This window comes from Cyprinus carpio, chromosome A2 (genome assembly GCF_018340385.1).
Source record: "Cyprinus carpio isolate SPL01 chromosome A2, ASM1834038v1, whole genome shotgun sequence".
Taxonomy (NCBI): Eukaryota; Metazoa; Chordata; class Actinopteri; order Cypriniformes; family Cyprinidae; genus Cyprinus; species Cyprinus carpio.
In genome coordinates, this window is record NC_056573.1 from 4,683,444 (window position 1) to 4,706,658 (window position 23,215).

At 36.8% G+C, this 23,215-nt stretch overlaps 1 protein-coding gene across 1 annotated transcript in view; it reads right to left on the minus strand.

The window, feature by feature from the left end:
* LOC109050099 (apoptosis regulator Bcl-2-like) overlaps window positions 1-23,215 on the minus strand; it is a 35,821-nt gene that overhangs the window by 11,514 nt on the left and 1,092 nt on the right. The gene's annotated exons all lie outside the window — the stretch shown is intronic.

The window sequence follows — 23,215 nt, forward strand, 5'->3', positions numbered from 1 at the left end:
TCTCGACCAGCTCAACTGACGTACTTACATCCAATGTGCATCCAAGTGCTCACTAATTAGAGAGAGGTTGCATCAAGTAAGTCGAAGGCTGGATAAATTCAAGCTAGAGAGTCTTCCAGGACCAGGGGCCAGATTCATTAAAAATCTTTGAAAGATAGAGGCTAAGAGGTTTCTGAAGATAAATGTAAAATTTGTAAGTATGTTCCTTACTGCAATTATTGAATATATTCTCATTGCCAAATATTTTCTTAACTCTTTGCCTGCCACTGACAGAATTTTCTGGGTTTCCTTGTTTTTACTGTTATACAGTAGGAGGTGCTATTGCATATCTTCTGAAAGAGTACTGAATCTCTAGACATGGTGAAGAAGAAGCAACAAGCAATCACATATGTTAGCAGATGCATATGTAAAATAATGCAATCATCAAACATTAAACAGCATATAATTTAACACTACCTAACATTATCAAATGAAATTTCAACCCAGGGAGTGGTACAGGACTGGGCAAGCTTTGGGAGTGTTGACAGAAGCGATTGACTTCATCTATGCAGTCTGAATCCTATCCGGACAGTCAGCTTGACCAAAATGTGATTTTCTCAGCTTTTTGATCAAAATTATGCTTTTTGTTTTTTATGAAACTCCACCATTCAAATGTAACATATGTTATATACTGTATGTTATCCACCTTATTTTTCAACACGGAAATAAGCGGTTTTCTGTGAATGTGTAAGACTTTCAGTTCATTAGCTGCTGTAGGGAAATAATGAGAAGAATAACAACATGCAGTAAACTGTTTGCACTACAAACCAGTGTGCTCATAATTAAGATAATACATTTAAGATGGTAAGACTCACCCATTTGCAATATCAAGCAACAAAACAAGCTGTTTTGTATGTATAAAAATAGCAAAACCAAACACATTAACGCTGTCATGTACATTACTATGCTAAACTCTCCGGGAGTTGTCATGACAGAACTATGGTACATATAAAGAATATAAAGAGTGTGATGGAACTAAACTCTGCAGGACGTTGGCCCTCCAGGAGCAGGTTTGGACACCACTGATCTACCTGGAAGTCTTCAGGTCTACACCACTGAATCTAAGAACTATATTGCACAAGGAGATCCAAACAGTGTCCAGTTCAGTTCATATTTCAGCCTTTAATTTATAGTTTGAACATGGTCGACTCTACTAATATGAAAAGACTCCTACCTCTTCATAGTGTGCCGTTACCTTCAAAACAGCAGCATGAAGTGAGGGAGGGGAAGAACTCCTCACTTACATGCTCGAATGCTTCCTGAATTGACGCTAACTGAGCTACAGGCACGTTGTCATCTATACTGTGCATCAGTTATGTTTCGCACTGCAATTGGCCTCTTTTCATGCTATTTTTTTTTTGGAAAATGGTTCCAAACAAAGTCACAGTTGTGCATATCTGAGCAAACACAGCGGTGTTTTGTTGATGAATGAATCTGCATTTTTGAACAAAGTCAATGATTCAATGACACATTTAATAAGTCTTGCTTTGCTCCTCAATGACTAAGCCATTTTGAATTAATCATTAACTTGCCACCACCATTGATATTGATTTAATTTGACTAGTAGCAGCCCAGTTGTGTCTCATTACTCTTACTGAATTTGTTTGCATTTATATTTGTAACAGATTTATCAATTTAAATTTAAGAATTTGACACTGTAAAAGATGACACATACATTTAATAAGGTTAAAACATGCCCTTGCAAAGGTAAAAAATTACCCTGGAAATCAATTTAAGAGGGCAGATATTATCCCATAATGGTAAAGTTAACTTCTGTCATTGATCAGAAGGCACAGTAAATTAATACACATTTAGGCGTAGCCACTAATCTTAGTTTAAAAGTATCACAAAGAAAACAGGTGACCTTATTATGATCTCTTGGATTTTGGAGATTTTCTATGGCCAAACCTAAAAAAAAAAGGACTTTGAAACTTGAAACAGTATCACTTTCAGGATACTGACAGAGACAGCGTTTTCACACTCAGTGACCCAGGAATTCAGCGAGTTCCTGTAAAAATGGTCTGTGTTGTGTAACAACACTGTTTTGCAGCTAACTTTTCTGTAGTGATGCTAGCATTATACAGATGCCAAGCCTGTAACCAGGGAGATGTCTACTGCAAAGACAAACGCCTGGTTGCCAAGACTATGATGGCGAGATGACAGCTTGTTGAAACATCTTGCGGCTCAAAGTGCAAGGGTATAGTGAGCCGCGGTTAGCCGGGGAAATCCAAACACAAAGACATAAACACTTCAGGATTTATTGGTTTCGGAGAGGAAGCTATATTTTGTAAAAAGGAATTAACAGCATGCATATCATGTTACATTTTTATGGAAGCCCGTTTCCTCCACTGAATAAAAAATACAACTTCATATCACAATTCTTTTTTTTTTTTTCTCAGAATTGTGAGATTTAAACTCGCATTTACAAATTATAAAGTCAAAATAACATGAGTCTAAATTGTGAGCTGCATGAGTCTATATCTTGCAATTCTGACTTCATAACAAGCCAGAATTGTAAGATATAAAGTTTTGCAAATTTTTCCTCAGAATTGGACTTTATAACTCACAACTGCTAGTTTATATATCACAATTGTGAGAAAGAATTCATAATTAAGGGATATAAACTCGCAATTGTGTTGTTGTGTTTTTTAGCAGCTCTTGGTACATACATACATATATGACACGAAAACAATTACAGAAATTAATTACAGAAAACAGGTGGTAATTTCTGGCATGGGGGAAAAAATGTTTTTATGCCTAGATGTTCTAGTGCACTAGATGGTCTGTGATTATGTAACCTGCCTGTTTCTTCACTTCGGAGTTGTATAAGTCTTGAAGGTCGGGCAGGTGCACGCAAACTATCCTTTCAGCTGTCCTAACAGTCCACAGCAGTCTTCTTATATCTGATTTGCTGGCTGACCCAAACCAGACTGTTATAGAAGTGCACAGAACTAATTCAATAGCGGCTGAGTAAAACTGTGTCATCTGCACCTGTGACAGGTTGAACTTTTTAGGTTGACAAAGGAAGTACAACCACTGCTGGGCCTTTTTCACAATGGAGTCAATGTGGTTCATCTAGTAGTAGGTTGACTTCCTGAAAAATGTAAACACTGCGGCTCTGTAACACTTTCAGCATTGCTTAGTTTGTTCTAGCGGTCAAGCTTGTCAACATCTGGCTCAACTACCTGTTGGCTGAAGGGACAGTAAATGTGCTTTAGAAAGCCAACTTGGGAAAAGTGGTTATTCTGACAATTCCATTTGGAAGCTCATAAATACCACTTCATTCCAAAGTGGAATAACACATCATAATGTCCCACATTCTTAAAATAAAGATTCCAATAGGGGGTTTTCGCACTGATTCCATAGAAGAACCATCATTTCCATTTATGCTTACAAAAGTTCTACATGATCCTCCTGTTCGTAAACATTCTCAAGCTCTGATTCGTGCTTTAATTGGCATGGCAAAATTGACGCCATCGTTAATATTTACAGCTGAGCTGAAGAAACTTGTGGTCATGGTAAGGGACGTGACATTTCAGGAACACGCTCTAAGCGGTTCTTCCAATCACAATGCACAGGACTAGCTCATTTTGTCTTTTGGAAGGAGGGGCTTCATTGAAACAGGCACTAAACAGATTGTTCGAGACAGACTGAGAAGAGTGCTGCTGCAATAATGTAAAATATATTAAACATAATTTTTTTTTTGGAACAATCAAGCATGAAAACCTATTCTAGTACACCACAAAAACTAAATCACAACTTCATAAGAATGGCCACATGATCCAACCGCACATTTTATAGTCTGCCCGTTGCATTCTTTAAGGGCAGATAAGAAAAGCAAGAATGAGTTCAATGACCTCAGCAGCGCCCAGCTGATTCCTATCCAGGGCTCTGCAGAAGAATGAGAGGAATGCATTGAAGCGTAGAAACAAACAAGAGGCTTATATTCGGCCCACAGAGAAAGATTCCTCTTGCCACCCTCAAACGAAGCTCACGGCCTAGTGAACTAGGGAAGGTGCATAGCTCCTAAACCACATGGCATTATTAAACCGTGCAAAAATATGTGCTGGGATATATTAAATTTAAATAATAATTAAAATACAGTGCATACAGTACATAAAATGACTTGAAAACACGTATGGAGTTTATGAATTAAAACTTAAGAAAAAACCTTCATCAAGAAAAAAAAAATATTAAGTAGTTTGGTATAAAATATTATTATTATTTCTTCATAATAAAATTTAAAAATCTAAAATAATATTTTAACTAAATTTCTTCACTGCTTAATAATTTGAAAACTTTTATCTGCCAAAACAAAGTCATGTGGTGTCACCGATATACAGAACCATGCAAAACATAAGTAAATAAATAACAACAGGTAGTTTTTTGCCTCTTACTCCGATTTCGCTCGCCATGTAAACGCAATAAATCGCTTTCTGTTGGCTTATTGAAGTGCACATGTGTGATACGTGACAGGAACGCAGCATTAGTGCAGATATAAGCGCATCTAGACACAGCAAACATTTTGCAGTAAAGAAAGGAAATATATCACAAAAGCAGACTTTTTCATGACTCAGAAAATGATAAAAATGTGTTCTCATCTCGTGCAGCAGAAGTAGAAGTGGTTATTAATGAATTCATGTAAACGCAGCTTTGTAAACTTGCGTTGTCAGGTTACTGATGTGCATGTAAACGGGGGAAACTGGTTATTTTAATAAGCTGATAATTGTGAGTTATCAGCTTACTGGTGTGCATGTAAACGTGCTCATTAAATTATTGTGAGTTGTTATTTTAATGGTGTGATTGTTGTGGTTTTTATTATTGTTGTAGGTCGAGCTCGATTTGTGAAAACTTTCACAGTCGCATTTTCTAAGCCGTTTAAAATAATCTGTATTAAACACAGCTCATTATTTCCATCGGACGAAAAACATTGGATTATTAGGCGAACTCTCTCGCAACCATGGCAACCACCATTTTGCCACACATGACCCCCATGCGCGCGCACGTTTGATTTGAGGAATTCAGGCACGGATCCTGAATACCAAACATGGCAGAAAAACAGCAAGCAAAATTCACAGTACCGCGGCCTATGCAGTTACTGAAGGCAAACCAGGCAAAAAAAGGAAGACAGTAACAGTACAAGAAAAGGCAATGAACAAAAAGTCTTTGATAAACAAAGAAATAAACGCGAGTTATAACGGCGTGGCTTTCCAGCGATGGCGAGAACTGAGGGAACTCAAGGGGCTGAAAAGTGACTCCTTGATTTTATTTCTGCTGGACAGGTAATCTTTCTTTTTGTATTTTGATCATACATATATTTTTTTTGTTTATTTTTTCATGAAGCATGTGTGCTTAGCAACGTAGCTGCGTAATATAGCTAACATAAACATTACTTAGCGAGCCGTAGTAGAGCACGATAATAATCTATAGGGAAGGACCCCAGAAGGGAGGGGGAGTGAATGGAAATAATGAGCGTCTTTAAAACAGTCGTGAGAGGTCTACAGACACTCGATTTTTATACTTTCAGTACTTACATTTTATTTCCTTGATATATATATAAAGTTTAAACAAATTTGGAAAAAAAGTTTTTTATACATTTTTTACCTACCCTGCCTTTAAGGGCAATTTAAGCAGTGTTTCTCAGCTGATGGATCGCAAGACCGTTCTGAGTGGGTCACGGAGTGTACAGTCAAAGAAACAACATCAACAACAAAAATTTTATTCTAATGTTTTTCTGATGCAAGACTTTTATTTTGAAAGATGTGCGTGAAAGCTGTTGACACTTCTGTCAGATGCAGTTTAAAGGGGTCATATGACGTGATTTCAATTTTCCCTTTCTCTTTGGAGTATTACAAGCTCTTGGTGCGTAAAGAAGATCTGTAAAGTTGCAAAGACTACAGTCTCAACTCCAAAGAGATATTCTTTATAAAAGTTAAGACTTGTCCACGTTCTCCCAAAACGGCTCGTTCTAACACGCCCCCACATCTCTACATCACTATGTGGGAAGATTTGCATAACGCCGCCCAAATGTTAACGCAAAGAAAGAAGGTGTACCTTCTATTCTCACTGTTGCCGCCGGCGCCATTTCATGGAGAAGCTGTGTGTTTCATTGTGAAAGTGAAACTACTTTGTTTGGCCTTCCAAAAAACCACGATATCCGCTTTGTCATGCCTAGAGCTGATCTGTGCTGGTCGCTGAGGAAATACATCAACTTCGCACTCACCGTGGATGAAGCGGAGTCCAGCCCGGGGTGGTCGTATGTTGTTGTTGCAGCAACCGCCGCGCTCTTTTGTTGAATCTGCCGGCAGTTCCTCGTTATAGCCGCTGGCTACCGCTCACTCAAGCCGCTGGCCATTCCTCTCTCTTTGCAAGGTAATGTAAGTAAGTTTACATATGTAAAGGATTTGCCACTGATGATTCAAACCCAAATTTTGAGCAGTGTAGAGTAGCACTTGTTTGTCGTTTCTACGATCACAAATGCAGACATGGTTTTATGTTTACGCGGCGCGATATGCAACACAACGCGTAAAAAGACAGTATAAATTATTATAATCAGTAATTATGTCCCCACTGGATGCTACAAATGCCTCGTTTGTAATGGGCTTTATTGTTTTTGTCCTGTAATGCCGGTGTTCTGACCAGGACACGCCATAATAGTATATGTTGGGGGCGTAACATTTCAGTCAGATGCTTGAAACATTTGGCCAATCACAACACACTGGATAGCTGGCCAATCAGAGCACACCTTGCTTTTCAGACCGATGAGCTTTGTAAAAAACGATGCGTTTCAGAAGGCGGGGCATAGAGGAGAAAGGGTGGTTGAAATTTTTTGAACCTTAAACCACATAAACATTTCATTTCACTAAATACATAAAATAATGTTCTTTTTAGCAATATCATATGACCCCTTTAAGTAAAGAGTGCCTGAAAAAACGAGCTGTCCTGATTCAGTATCTGCAGTCAGATGAGAGCTTAATGTCAGTGTCATTATTCTATCAATATTTTCATAATTTGTTATGAAAAAAAGTCTCTCACCTAAGAAAAATGAACGATCCTGTCCTGTCAAACGTTATACTGTGCTTGTAGCGCACACTCTTCAATATGGTGTTTTCACTTTGGCCATATTGGTGGCACTGAACATAAACAATGCCACTGAACCGAACAGAACTTGTGAATGGGCTTGGTGAAAATAGGTAACTAAATCTGCGTTTCCATTATAGATTTGCGCAATACTTTTGTGATATTTTAAAAATGTTGAAATGTTGAAAACTATTGCAAAATGACGACATTTCCATAAACCAATGTTATGCTTCTAAAACGTAATTTTTTTCTCTCAAGATAAGTCATGGCAGGTTTACTATATCACAACAATCGCACTAGCCATTATTTTTAATCGAAGGTGATGTAGATGTGTATCTTTAGCAAAGCAGCGCAGAGAGACACTTCTGGGACGCTTCTGAAATGTGCCATGGTGTGGCAGCTATAAACACAAGCATTGTCGGGATAAGAAATAGAATTCAAGAGCTGTGTAGAAAGTATAAATCAAGCATTAGAAAAACAAACCCTAAGAAAAACACAGCTGATATGTCAGAAGGTCACGACTACTTACAATCTAGGTTTTTTGAAATGTCAGACAGTTCAAAACCTTGAAGCTGAAGTGTTTCCCGAGAAGTATTTAACATGGCAACTGGACTGGCTTGCTTAGCATGCGTTGAGAATTGAAATGAACTCAACAGTTGATGGCTTGACAGCTAATTTAGCCGCTGCATCAAACACTGTACATCACAAGACTTCGGTATGGTTACTGAAGCTTAGACTCCAGCTCTGAAGTTACATCGAAACCATGATGCTTTAGAAGTCTCTCAGCACAGGCAGCCACTCCCTGGCTTTCTGACCGTCTAATGTGGTCTGGCGAGCGTATTGTGCACACGTCTCGCTCTTGACTTTTATTAAACGGGCCGTTTGTAGTTTGATGAAGGTTCCCCTCCAAAACCACCCCACCCACCGCCTGTTAACACCACCTCGAGATCAAAAGGGGCTAATCGCCGGTTCACTGTATTAGCTGCAAACAGTTTGTGAGGGTGAACGTGTGTCATGCACTATTTTGCACCCATTAAATTAATCTTAGAAAGGACAAAGGTAGGACTGCAGACTATTTTATTTGACTAAAAAAACTTTTTTGTCAGTCAACATAAATTGGTGATATTTACAGAAAAACCATGTCTAGACATTGCATTGAGTGCGCCTCCAAAATACTAAGGCTCCAGTAGAAGAATATGTTCCAGCAGTGGAAACCACAAGTTGAACCACCCAAATTATTGCAGCCTGAAACTGGCCATTTGAATAACACGTCCCTGTGCTGAGATCATAAATAATTCAACACGTGTACTAGCCTAACCTCTCTTTAAAACCTGCCAAAACTGTATCTGAGGGTTGAAGATGAACCAGGCGGCTTCAACTTCAATCTCAATGACGCACTATGATCTCTTTTATTAATTTATTAAGTTAATCTGAAGTTGCTAACACTCAGGCTTTGACAATGTTGTAAAAGGAGCTTGTTACTGCTGATAGTCTTCAGCTGACGAGAGACGTTTGTCAAGGGTTGGTTGTGGAAGTTTGAGGCAAAGTCGAATTGAAGGCCGACAGCATGATATGGAAATGTTGCCTGGAGCTTTTATCACCTCAGTGTCACGCAGGAAGCATTTGTCACCACTTCAAAACCAATCTGACATTTTTAAGTAATAACTGAAGGAAAGGCTGGGAAATGTCAGGAAGGAAGTCAGGTGGCACTGAAACAAGCCACGCTGAGTCTACAAACTTCAAGATATGTCAGAGTCATACAAAGATCTACACTACGCTATTTACTCTTACATTACTATTACAAAAAAGAATATATATATATATCTTTCCATTAAATTCATGGACATTCCCTTCAACCCTAAAGCACTACAGAATTCAAAATACAAGTACAACACCTGTAGTAAAAATGAATGAATGAATGAATGAATAACTCAATATGGAAAATACCTTCATATTAACAGTACAGTGGGAATTTTTATGGACTAATACACACACACAAACATATATATATATATACTGTGTGTGTATAGATAGATAGATAGATAGATAGATAGATAGATAGACAGATAGACAGATAGATAGATAGACAGATAGATAGATAGACAGATATATAGATAGATATATAGACAGACAGACCAGACAGATAGATAGATAGATAGATAGATAGATAGATAGACTGACAGATAGATAGATAGACAGACAGACAGATAGATAGATAGATCGATAGATAGATAGATAGACAGATAGATAGATAGATCAGATAGATAGATAGATAGATAGATAGATAGATAGATAGATAGATAGAAATATAGATAGATAGATCTATGTTCTTTTGAACTTTCTATTTATCAAAGAATTCTGAAAAATATTAAGCAGCACATAATTGATAATTATAAGAAATGTTTCTTGAGCAGCAATATATATATATACAAAGAATTATTGATAAAGTTATTGTGTATATATTTTATATTTGAAAAAATAAAAAGTTAAATTTATTGTTTTTGAAAGAAGTTTCTTCTGCTCATCAAGCCTGCATTTATTTGATAAAAAATACATAAAAAAAATGTAATATTGTGATATATTATTACAATTTAAAATTAATTTTTTTTAAATGTGTTTTTTTTTATATTATAGTTTGTTTCTGTGATGCAAAGCTGAATTTTTAGGATCATTATCACATGATCCTTTAGAAATCATTCTAATATGATGATTCATTATCAAAGTTGGAAACAGTTCTGCTGCTTATTAGTTTTTCAGAACATGTGATACTTTTTTAGGATACTTTGATGAATAAAAAGTAAAAAAATTAAATAAAAAAAGAAGCTATGTTTTTCATAAATATTTTGTAATAACAATATACACTACTGGTCAGTAATTTGGGGTCAGTAATTTTTTTTTTCTTTCTTTTTTTTAAATAAAATCAATACTTTTATTCAGCAAGGATGTGTTAAATTGATAAAAAAGTGATAGTAAAGAAAATATATTATTAGAATATATATTATTAGATTTTTTATTTTTTTTTGAATAAATGCAGTTCTTTTAACCTTTAATTCATCAAATATATTAGACAGCAGAACTGTTTCCAACACTCATAATAAATCAGAATATTAGAATGATTTCTAAATGATCATGTGATAGACTGGATGTTACATGTGACACTGAAGGCTGGAGTCATGATGCTGAAAATTCAGCTTTGCATCACGGGAATAAATTATTTTTTTTAAAGTATATTCAAATAGAAAACTATTATTTTAAGTTGTAATAATATTTCACAATATTACTGTTTTTTCTGTATTTTTTATCAAAATAAATGCAGGCTTGATGAGCAGAAGAAACTTCTTTCAAAAATATTAAAAATAGTTATGTTTCCAAACTTTTGGTCTGTACTGTATATGTGTGTGTGTGTGTGTGTGTGTGTGTGTGTGTGTGTGTGTGTGTTAATCTATATGAGTCACCTGATTAGAAGTATCGTTCTCATTATTGGAGCCTCAGAACCGTTGGGCTTTCTTTAGACAGACCTGCAATTGTCTTGCTATCATGTGGCTATCAGTCTGTGGATGTGTTGAGGTGATCCCTTGGGTGAAGCTTGCCAGGACATCAGATGTCTGACAGGAGGCTAATGTCCCGCAGGCCACTTGCTCCCCAACACAGCTTGCATGTCACCCACAGACGACAGAGCATCACTTTCACACGACCTGTCAATCTAAGCACTTGCCATCAGTTCCACTAAAAACATAACAAACTGTGGTTTATCGCCATCATTATTGTCGAGCTCTGCTGTTTAAATGTTCTTTGCCAGAATAAGTAGTAAAGTGGCCAGATTATATAAATGTAATCAAAAGTGGCTATGCAAATGTGGCAAAGTACAAACACACAAAATCTAAGGATGCACATATTGAGGAAACTGTGATTATTCTGGTAAAAACAGTGATTGCAACTGAAATGCAATTTTTAAAACAAAAACTCCAGGTTTGTTGTGCTTGTTTGTAGAAGTGAACAATTTGCTGTGATTATATAACAATATGACTATAATAATAATAATAATAATAATAATAAGTACAAAATAAAAAAAAAATATTAAAAAAGAAAATATTAATAGTAAAATAAACAAAATTATAATTAACTCTAATAATAATAATATTATAGACAATATGTACGGAGCCCTGCACGACATATTGTAAAAAAACATATATATTGTGGTCACAAATTAATTGTTCCCTCGTTTTAGTAAATAAGGACATGTTTTTACTACTATGTTCCCTTGTTACATATTGTATGGAGCCCTGCACGACATATTGTAATATAATTAAATAGAAACAAAGGAACAAATTAGTACATCATGGCCATATGGAAACTAATTGTTAATTCGCAGGCGCAATTTAATAAAAATAAATGAGCAGAATGATATAAAAGGGGAACTGATTTCTAATTTCTTGCTACAATAAACAGATTTTTGGCCAAATATCATGTGCTCCATAAAATCGATATATGAATAATTTTTTTGATTTACAATGCAATTATAAAATTACAATACTAATGATTCTCTTCATTTTCAAACTTTATTTTGGCAGAAAACCACAGCTTTTCTTTTGTTACCAACAGGTGGTTTATAAGCACTTCTCATTACAGGTTTGGGAAGATGGCTGGAGCATACTGTGTTCCCAAATGCATGTTATACGTGACACAAACACAGAGCAGATGCAGAGACTGACTTCATGTGTAGAAGCATTCACTGCGAACCAAACAGCTCAGAGACACTAAAAACACTGGATCATGAGCTGCTCGTGTAAAATAACGCTGTGCCACCCTTCCCTCTGAAACACAGCGCATATATTCATTTAATTCAGTAGGATTTGATCATTTTATTGATTCACATTGCTTTTTTGTTTTTATTTTGATTAACTGTGCAGCCCAAAGTCTATGTTTTTGACTAGTTATTCTCAGTTCAATAATCAGCAGAACAGCAAGTGCTACAATTTACAATTAAATTACAGTTGCTCTGGATTAATCTCAAATCAAAAATAAATCGAAGACATTTCTGTAGCTTATCTTCACCCAGAGTGACCGTTCAGGACACCTTATCAACCACACAAAGTTGCCACAACAATAGCTGGACTACAAATGACCTTTGCCCTACTGAATGGTTCTCTACATAGTCTGGGTCACGCCGGGCGTTACTGTGTCAGACCAAACAGTTCACAGTCTGATAAGGTAGCGAGGAACAGATATAAATCTCAACGTTCAGGGTTTTCAACAGTTTCACTCATTCATCGTACACACCATGCAGGATACGGGATTGAAAAGGCACACTAATCCATGCTTTCGCACGATGACATTTACTGTAGCTAGCGTCCTGGGAGCAGCAACACATCTATATTTAGATGCTCTCACATAGCTCTGAATATTTCAAGGCCTGTGCAGTCACCTGATACTCGGAGCCGGTGGGAAAAGGTAGTGTGTGGTGAGGAGACAAAAACAGACAGCATGATGCATCTTGTTTGAGGGATGGTCATTTAGTGTCAGAGATTAGCCAGCTCATGCATCATTCAGCAACATGTGTTGAGGCCTGGTTGCGGCAACCGGGAAAGAGGTTTTATTTGTAGTGCCGTCATTGGATGCAAGAACACGTGAGTGTAAGTGTGGGGTTGAACAGATGGATATGAACAAGTGAAAACGTGACACGTTATCAGCAAATGCCTCACAATGCAGTTTCTTTTAGCAGATAGTAGAAGGATATCATTAGCTTCGTGATCATATGCAGCGCACTCTATACAAAAAGTTTGCAAGTTGCAATGTGCCCCCGAACCACCAGGGGGACCCTTGCCCTCAAATATGATTTAATTACCAGGGCTGTGTGATTAATAGAATTTAAGTTTTGTTTTTTAATTTTGCCTTTCAAAGATTTTTAAAACAAGATACCTTATGGAATGGAATAAAAATGAATGGAATGAAATGCTGCGCATTATAATTTGTTTTAGTTTGGCACAAGTCCCATTCGTTTACATGGAGAGGGCGGGGTTTATGACCTTTACTGCATCCAGGCACCAGATGGTGATCAAAATGTTTTGGCTTCACTTTTCAGGATGTGTGGGATGAATTGAAAGTACTACACGGATCATAAAAAAAAGTTAAAAGTGTATTGAGCTGTGGAAGAGACAGTGTTCCCCTGGAGGCTTTCTGTGCTCATGATCTGAGACTGGGTTTCGAGGGTGCATTTGAATGGACAAATACACACAAAAATATGTCAAACGATCTGTATTTGCGAGTTTTCACTTATACGCAGTCAGCTATGTCTTCAGTGAACATAAACATTTGGAAAAGTCATAGAACGCATGTCAGAATCTTAGATCTGTGCATTTGGTCTTAAAGTGACAGCAGCCTAATAAACCTGCTGCTTTGTTATTTAATGTTATTAATGTAGTATTTGGGTAATTTTGCAATTGGTTGATACGCCAGTCATAAAGTTCTTTGCCAGTGAGCTGCCTCTCGATATTTCAGCCAAACAGATTTACATACAGTATTGCCATTCTATTATCATTTTTGGTCATGATGAAGTGTGTCCACATGTGCTGACATGTTTATCAGCTGAAGCTAATCCACGTTCTGCATGAAAGACAATGATGCAATCCAAACACATCATTGGAGTTGCGCTACTGTCAATCAGTGTTTTCACCACTCCAAAACAATTTTTTTCTGTTTCAGTCTAATATATTCAGTTGTCAAATTTTTGGTATATCACTAGGTATGGTCCATTTGCATCGTGGTTAAATCAGCCTATCTAAAGCTAATTTTATTCAGCATAGAGGTTGTATCAAAGCAGCTTATACAAATATTCTGTTTGCACAGACTTTAATGTTTACCTTTTATTGACGCACAGAGGTGGCCTAAATGTATTAACAAATGAATCACAATTACGAGAAACAATGTATCACATGCTCATACATCATTTATTGATTTGTGTGCATTTGAGGAGGCTCTTTCAATCCAACTGCTTTCCTGTGATGCAAAAGACAGGAGCTTACTGAGTGTGGTTTCAAATATGCAGTACTGCACAAAAATGTTTGTTTTAAGATGGTTATTTATATCTTTTGCTTTAGTGTGCCAGTAGAAAATATCAATTTTAGATTTCCAAACAGTTCTCTGTGTGGGCCATCTGTTGTAGGACTGTGTGTTCATACAAAACTCTTGTTAGGCCTGTCACGAAAAGTTTAAATATTTCTTATTTCGCTGAACTTTAATCTTTGGAGCCCAGCAAACCTGATTAATATATAATATAATGGACCAAGAATGTTTGGCATGAAGCGAATGTTATACAGTAATAAAAAAAAGAGCGTTTTTCAACCATCATGCACGTTAAAGAAAATTTAAGAGAAAAAGATTTTACATCATGAATTATTTAATGTATTGACTAAATTAATTTTTTTAATATCTTTAACACAATCATTTTAATTTAGTTAGTAAATAGTAAATAGTAAATAGTAAATCTTAAATTAAATTAAATTAAATTAAATTAAATTAAATTAAATTAAATTAAATTAAATTAAATTACACTTTAAAAATAAATCTGAACTGTAGTGTTTTAATTCAAAGTATTTTCCGGTATTTTGTTTTGGCTACAGCATTTCATTTTTATGTATTGTCTTTATAATATCACATTTAATATTTTTCTCACACACAATGGGTATTTGTGCATGAAAATATACAGCTGTTCCTCAGAAGAGCATCAGTTTTGGGGGTCCTTGGCATCAAAAAACTTTGGTTATATGGTTCTTTGGACATTATAAAAGTACTTGTTCAAGATGTTCTACTGATACTGAGTCAATGAAATATCCATTAAGGGAATTTATGGGCTATTTGAAGCACAAATATATAGATGCCTTAATAAACCATAACACCTGTCTGAAACCTTTAATTTAATAAGGGTGTTAAAGCTTTTTACTGTCTGACTGCATATATTCACATGCTCTCATGCACAAACACACACCCAGTTTCACATAGAGCTAAAAGAGCCGCTTAGGTTCAGCCGGTTGACCTGGCTGGAGTGATTGTCCACGCATGTCCCCACCCATGGAAGGGCCCTCAGGAAAGCAACACCCAGGTCATCTGCTTTATTTATTTACATTCCTCCGATCGGCAGGATCCCCTCGAGACAGGGCACAGAAATATGCTGTGGAAGGGTGTGGAGCTCCTCTGGGACAACACAGGACAGCGCCTCCACCAACACCAGCCTATTATCACACACTCACACCATTGTGCTCTCAGAAAAGCACACTATGTACAAGAACAATGCATCATACAGTAGTAACCACCTTCCCAAGATTACTCATAGCTTGCTATTAAACCATATTTATAGATTTTGTTCTGTGTCCACCCTTCATGACAGGTGCAGGAGAAGCAATTTAAGCCCAAAACATGAAAGTAGATGCTTCTAGATATACAAATATGATTTTTCACATTGTTAAGTCTGAATGGGGTTGTGCAATACTGCCAAAAAATGACATCTCGTTATTTTCTGGGATTTTGACGATAACGTTAATTAGACAATATTTTCCTGAATGTGTTTTTGTTCTTGTACCTGGGCTGATGTAGACCTGTCATGAACAGCTGACTCCACAAGCTTTCATTTTCTTCATACTTACGCACTTTAATGGATTTCCAGGGGCTTTTATTTTCTTTTATTTATTTTTTTTTTTCAGTGGCAGAAACAGTCTTCTATAGTTTTGGACCTTCATTGCATAAACAAAAAATATTCTTCAAAATATCCTTTTTGTGTTCTGCAAAATTGGAACGAGAGTGAGTAATTGATGAATTTTCATGGCTGGATGAACTATCCTTTTTAAATATAGGAGTTGCATGGTTACAACATATTCATTTCTGTGTTTATGTACATGCATAAAGTATGTTTTTAGCCTTAGAGCATCTCTATGTGTATCTTACATATTGCATCATAATGTTCAATAGAAATGTAACTGGATTTCAGAGGCATAGGTCAGTATTAGGACAGAGCACCAGAAGCAAAGGTGGAATGTTTTAAATATTTTAAATTGTCCTTGTAGAGATAGTCGGAGTGTTTGACAGCTTTTCTGCTGCAAATTGTCGGGTGTAAATCTGAAGCATCTGGAGGGCAGAGTTCATCTAGGTCTGGTATTACCTGTGTGACCTAGAGAGCACGAGAGAGACACATTTTTGTTTGTGTCTTGCGACAGACGTTACACTGAACGCCTGCTTTATTCCCTTTGGCTGGGCCAGTAGGAAATGTTTCAGAGATTACCAGCTCTCTGCTGATGACAGTAAACATGGGGCAGATGGTGAGTGACCGCAGCTCCGGTAAGAGGAGCCTGTGAGGGGGAAACTTGGCCGGATCGTGAACGTTACTGAACTGAGCTCAGGCTAGACTCTGAACACAGGAGAAAAGTACACATTTACTCATGAGGAAAAATGAACACTACCATCTTGTTTATAACTGCACAGAAAAAGTTTCTTAAGACACTGTTTCTGGACCATTTGTGACCCTGGAGCACAAAACCAGTCTTAAGTCGCTGGGGTATATTTGTAGCAATTCTTTCAAAAGAGAATCATGTGAGCAATTCAACTGTAACCAAAAGTTATCAATGTGATGCCAAACGCTCATTTTCCACAGAACGTCCAGCTATTCTAAATGCAGTCCATTCATGATTCACTTTCAGGACATGACATGAAACATGTGACGTGAAAGGCTTCTTCCACTCTTAACTTTCATTAGTGGCCCTCCACTCTTGCTCCACTCTCTTATCCTCTAAGCAAATAAATCAGAATGAGAACTACAGGATGTAGATCTGATTGTTTTATTGATAGGAAAGAGTCATGCTGATGAGAACGAGTGAAACATGAAACCACACAACGCCATCAATGGTAGGAGCCAGTTTTACATGGATAGAGGTATCCGTCAGCATTCCCATTCATCTCGACGCCAGTTCCTGCAGACTGTCAATTTTTGGCACAAGTCACACAATAATGCCATGTGCCTGAATACTCTGGAGCACCAGGACAATACATCATGACAACGCTGACAAGCTGATGGCACCACAAGAACAAAGACATTAGCAACTATGCTTTCCTTCTAAAAATAAAAAAATAAAAATTGGCACTTGGTGCCACGCTGGCATGAAACTTGTTTCAGTTGCGTCAGGGCCATCATATGATTGGCTTACTTTTACCAGTGATGCAGACAGAGGCTAAACAGTCTCTACTATTGGTATATGCTGACACATCAAATGGGCTGTGAATGTCATTTCATGTTGATTTTAACCCTCATCAGCTTATGGTGTAAGGCTTGTCACCTTTCATTGTCAATTGCGCTTGTTCCTATTGCATGTCCTCAATCTGGCAACCTGTGTGAAATAACTCTCCAATATTTTGATTTTGGATTGCAGAACCCATTTCAGCCACTAGCTTTCAATATTACATACAGCACCTTAAAAAACAGAGAAATTCTTTACAACTACAAATTTTAAAAGAACTTCAGCAAAATCACTGTGATTTAAGAATTATTTTTCATGAGCAATTTTATTTCAGTATTTAATTTTATATATATATATATAGAAACCAGCATTGGAATGAATGGAATTTAATTTAATTTAAGTTAAACTATACTTTAAATTAAGTTATGCTGTTCAAAAACAGTCCAAATTAATGAAACCTACATATACTTTTTTTAACAAAACAACATCAAAACAACTTAAATATTACTCTGGAATGTTTTCAAACAAAATATATTCATTTAACTTGCATAAACTTTCACTTTCAGATGAAAACGATGATCAACATCCTGAAGTGAAATGTGAACTTGTCCCCTTTCCAACTTTCTTTCCTTTTTCAAATTTAGACTGTTTGGTCTTTGAACATTTGCTCTACACCTCTTTAGGCTGTGGCTCACTAGATGTAGTTTATTTGTTGTGTCAGTTACATCTTTTGTCTGTTTATTGTATCTTTGTGTTTCTGACCCAAGCATGAAACTAATCCAGAGACATTTCAGGCTTGACACTGGACAGAACTTACAATGCGCCTCTCTCTCAGTCCTCCATCACCTGTCCAGGTGTGACCACCCAAAATCGTCATTGAAACTTCTAGCAAATGGAGGAATAACTTGTAAAGGGCAGTTCTGAAATCCCCCTTTTAAAGACACACAAGCAAGTGCCTCCAGCTAAATGTCAGGGCTCTTTTGTTAAGTCACGTTATTAGCAGACAGCAGATCTGTGGCCTGTGAGTGGCCCGATGGCACACGAACCTCCCTCTGCAGTCCTGGGCTGAACCTGGATCAGTAGGCTGAAGTGTTTAATTCAAGAGCTGAGCATCTGCCAACACAGCACGTCAGGCAACATTTACTGTCACGTCGCACAAATAGACACAGGTGCTGCTCACGTGGACTACAGTCTTACCTCGTCAGTCTGCAGGAGGCACGTCTAGCCCATTTAGTTCACAGAAGTGCATGTGTGAGTGGTGTCTCACATGAATTTAGAGGAGAATAGGGACAGGATCAAACAGTGGGGCAGGTTTTAATTAAGCTCGTCAATGACCTTTGAAAAATGGCACTTATTATGTATATATATTACATTTAGTGTTAGTGAAATGTAAACAGTAGTATGTACATATAGCTATATATTTATATTTACACTCTATGTTTCACAAGTCTCCTCACAAATTGTGCATTTTTTCTATTATTTTTGTGATCAGATCTTCAGAAATCATTCTAATATCATGTTGAAAAACTTAGATATGTGTTTGCATTAGGTATTCTTGATATAAAAAAAAACTCCAGTCTTCAGTTCTTGAACATGTCCACTTTTACAAATGCCCAGAAGATAGATACACTTTACAGAGCAAAGCAAATAACAGAAAAAGTCCTTTTGTAACTCAATATGATAAATTAAAATATATAGCTTCAGGGGCCTAAATTTTGTTATGATAATAATAGTAGTACTGTTGTTTACTGTATTCTTTAGTTCTATTAGTTTTAATGTTAGCTCCAGTCTTCAGTTCCATTCCATTAAATCCAGAAGATTTTACAGAGCAAAAAAATACAGAGAAACAGTCCGAAAAATAGAATATGACTCAAGAGTTATTTTCTGAATACAGGCTTATACTGTCTATAATACAGGAGAAAATACAGACAGTAGCTTGTCGTTGAGATCCAGACGGGAAGGTAAACAAACACACAGTGATTTGTGATGCAGCTAGATGAAAATTTTAAGTGCAGGGGGCAAGACAGCAGACTCAACAACATAAACCCACAAATGACACCTATTTTTAAGTCGCGTGTTAAACAGGAAACAGAAGTGCACACGCTGCTCTCACTTGTCCAAATGTCATCATTAAGGTTAATGAGCCTGTCGCCTCCATCGCTGTTTTTAGTGCAGGGCGGAAAATATAAACCCTGGCCGGATTTATAGTATCTAGTTGCCCACGTCAGAGCAGTCTAGTAAACTTGATTCTTTTTATAGAAAACCACAACAGACGCTGTGATCCCAAACACTCTGAATAATTACAGAACATGTTTACAGTATACGATAACCTTTAATGTAACACAGTCAGCTAACATGTCATACATGAGCTTACAAATAAGCAATCGTTTTGTGGATTTTCATTGTGCCTCTTTAGTGAACAGGTTTTCTTAGAGAGTTAAGAGGTCACACATTTGAGCAAGTCGAATGCAATGAATATGGGCAACAGGACACTCTACAGCTTCTGTTTTCATAAATAATACATTATGAATTTTGGTTACATTTTGTTTTCTACTGTGATTTCTAAAGAGCAGGGTGAATGCTAAAATATAAATAATTTAATGACAGCACATTAAATGGTACTTATTTCACCCAAAAATCGTATACGCTTATATTTAAAGGAATACTCAACCCCAAAATGAAAATTTTGTCATTAATCACTTACCCCCATGTCATTCCAAACCTGTAAAATCTCAGTTCATCTTCAGAACACAATTTAAGATATTTTGGATGAAAACCGGGAGGCTTGTGACTGTCCCATAGACTGCCAAATAAATAACAGTGTTAAGGTCCAGGAAAGTTTGAAAGTCGTCGTCAGAATACTCCATCTACCATCAGACATGCAATCTGGGTTATATGAAGCGACGTGAACACTTTTTGTAAGCGAAGAAAGCAAAAATAATGACTTTATTCAATAATTCCTTTGTCAACAGTCTCCTCTGTGTCTCTCCATATCACCGTATGCTGCGTATGCTCTTCTGTGTCATCTGCGCCACAAGGATGTGCGATTTCTATGTGTATTTAGCTCTGATTTGAAATAAAACAGCGCATCCTTGTGGCACGGATGATACAGAAGAGCATAAGGAGGATTAGGTTGTTTAGAGAGACACAGAGGAGACTGTTGACAAAGGAATTACGGGTTTGGAACGACATGGGGGTAAGTGATTAATGACAAAATTTTCATTTTGGGGTGGAGTATCCTTTTAATAAATTTATTATGGATTAAGAATGATCCATGGATTTGGGGAACTAACACTTCTTTTGATTAGCCAAGTGGACAAAGTTAAAATTAAATTCTAAAATGGCCAAACATTGGCTGATCAATCATCTGGTGACACATTGGTTGAGTAATAATTATACATAACAACTGATAATAAATTCAAAGCGTTCCTACACCATCTGCTCCCTTTACCGCATCCCTTATTTATTTTAATTTTCTACTGAGTCACTAATCTTTAGATCTTATGTAGCTCCTCCCCTTTTCAGTGCTGCACTCATTGTCTTCCGTCTCATGTTTGTATTTCCAGAGCGTGAAGGTAAGTTCGTATGGATTTATGAATGAACTGTTTGTTTTTAAATAGTCCCGGTCTACTGACATTTGTTATGACATCCGCTTTGAACTATCTGATGCACATGATAACTCTTGTTAACTCTACACAAAGTAAATTCACTTTAACAGCTAATTACTCGTCAGCTAACAGAATGGTGTGCACTTGTTTCTCTGATGCATAAGCACTACTGATCAATTATCTTCTGCAGGTAAGAGAACATGAACTTTTGAGCATAGCAAAACACATTATGCTTGCATTCCCTTTATACTCACACTTGCATGGAAGGGAATAAAACAATCTACTGCAACAGCCCATTGTTTAGAGGATATGACATACACCTTTGACATGGAACAGACACTGATGCGGGACTTTTACTGACACTTATAAGCATAGTCACTTCCACACTGAGAAATGTCAAAAGCTTAATGATATTTAGGCAGAAATGGGATCCACTGGTCAAGTGAGTAAATCATCGTTCCTATCACTTGTCAAAAGAAAACTATGTAAATCTAAGTAATTTCAATAGCTACTCTAGCAGGGTTTCTACTATTTGCAGTATTTCCACTGCTGGATAATGCAAGCAGTTGTCAGAGACACTCGGGCGTAAGTTACATCTCTCTGAAGCATTCTGGTCTATTTCAGAGCCATGAAAGGAAAGAAATGCGTAAATAGAGGGACTCTTTGCTGACGTTCAGGACAGCAAGGGTGTAATTCTTTTGATATGTGTCAGAAGTTTCCACTTTCAAAAGGTCAGGACTCAAGGGGAATATTAAACTTTTCTTCCTTAATGATGAAATACAGCCTTTGAATTATTGATGAATACCCTCTGGACACAGTGCTTTGAATTATGCACTTCCACATTAGCTCTTTGTTCTAACTCAGTAACTAGGACTAACTATAATAACGTTGAGGTCTACGGTAGTAGAAGAGCGAATGGAACTGGAGTGAATGAATGAGGGGAAGTTGTGGATGACCTTACCGAGCCGATGTTGGGTCCTGCACCAAACCACAGGTTCCCCCTCATTTATGTTTGTACAGTTCAAGTGAGTTCATTACTGAAAGGTCATATTCTGAATGGCCATTCAAAAAAAAGCAACATGTCTCTTGAGTTCCTCCTTATACTGGAAAGTCTGAAACTGAATGGCATGCTAGATTAGTGTTCTTAAAAACAAACATGTTTGATTTGATTTTTTTGCAACAATATAGGTGAAGTGTGTAATTTCGTTGCTAAATGGAATTGTTTTCTAAAACAATTCTCAAAGACTCACACAATCTGCTATTGGTTCATTCATCACTCTGAAAATGAAAGGTCAAATCAAGCACATTGCATTGTGGGATGCAGAACCCAGTGTGATCTTGGTGGTATACCACACTTTTTAGTAAATATAATAAGTCATATGGAGAAAATCAGCATACTGTACACAGTAAACCTATTATATGCTACTGAAATAGTATAATACGGTTCTATGATATTCTGAACATTGTTGTAAATCATTCATATTGTCCATTTTTATGAAAAGTGTTGCATCACTATAACTGTTGGAATGGTATTATGAATGTGTTTTATAGTGGCTCATATCCTGAAAGGAGCTGCTTTTAACCTATTGGGATCAAACAACCCAGAAAACCTTAATTTTAAAATACTAAAAAGGTTAATTATAAATATTAATAATAAAAAATATCTTGCGTCTTCTATTCTGTTGCATACCCAGATATGCTGTGTTGAAGTCATGAAGTAACAAAATTTAGCAAACATTGTGTAAGATTGAATTTTTAAGCCAATGATTTGCAGCTTTGCATCTTCTTGGGTTATATTACTGTCAGTTTCACTCAGCACAAAATGAAAAGCATGCCAACCAACCCTTCCGAACCACCAAAATACACAGGATTGCAAAATTCCCGTGCTTAACAACTACAATTTTAATTTAGAATTTTGGTATTGAATTCTGGTATTCCAGGTACACCTAGGCAGAAAAATATTATTATGGAGCTCTGTTTGAACAATATCACACGCGTCTCATCACGCGCTGAGCCATTGCACTTAACACAGGAATAGCCCGGGGCAATTTAAACACATGATTTGGTGAGTAAATATCAGAGCTCATATATCTGGCCGTCGTATAAGACTAAACATCCTCCTGTATGCATGAATCAACAGCAGTTCCTGAAAGTTCTGCGCAGGAGAGCCACGCCTTCAGCTCTGCAGACAGCAGCTGTCACTGACGGCTTCGCCGCGGAGGCGTGAGAGAGTTCGTCGTATGCCGTCACCAAAGATTCCGTGAAATG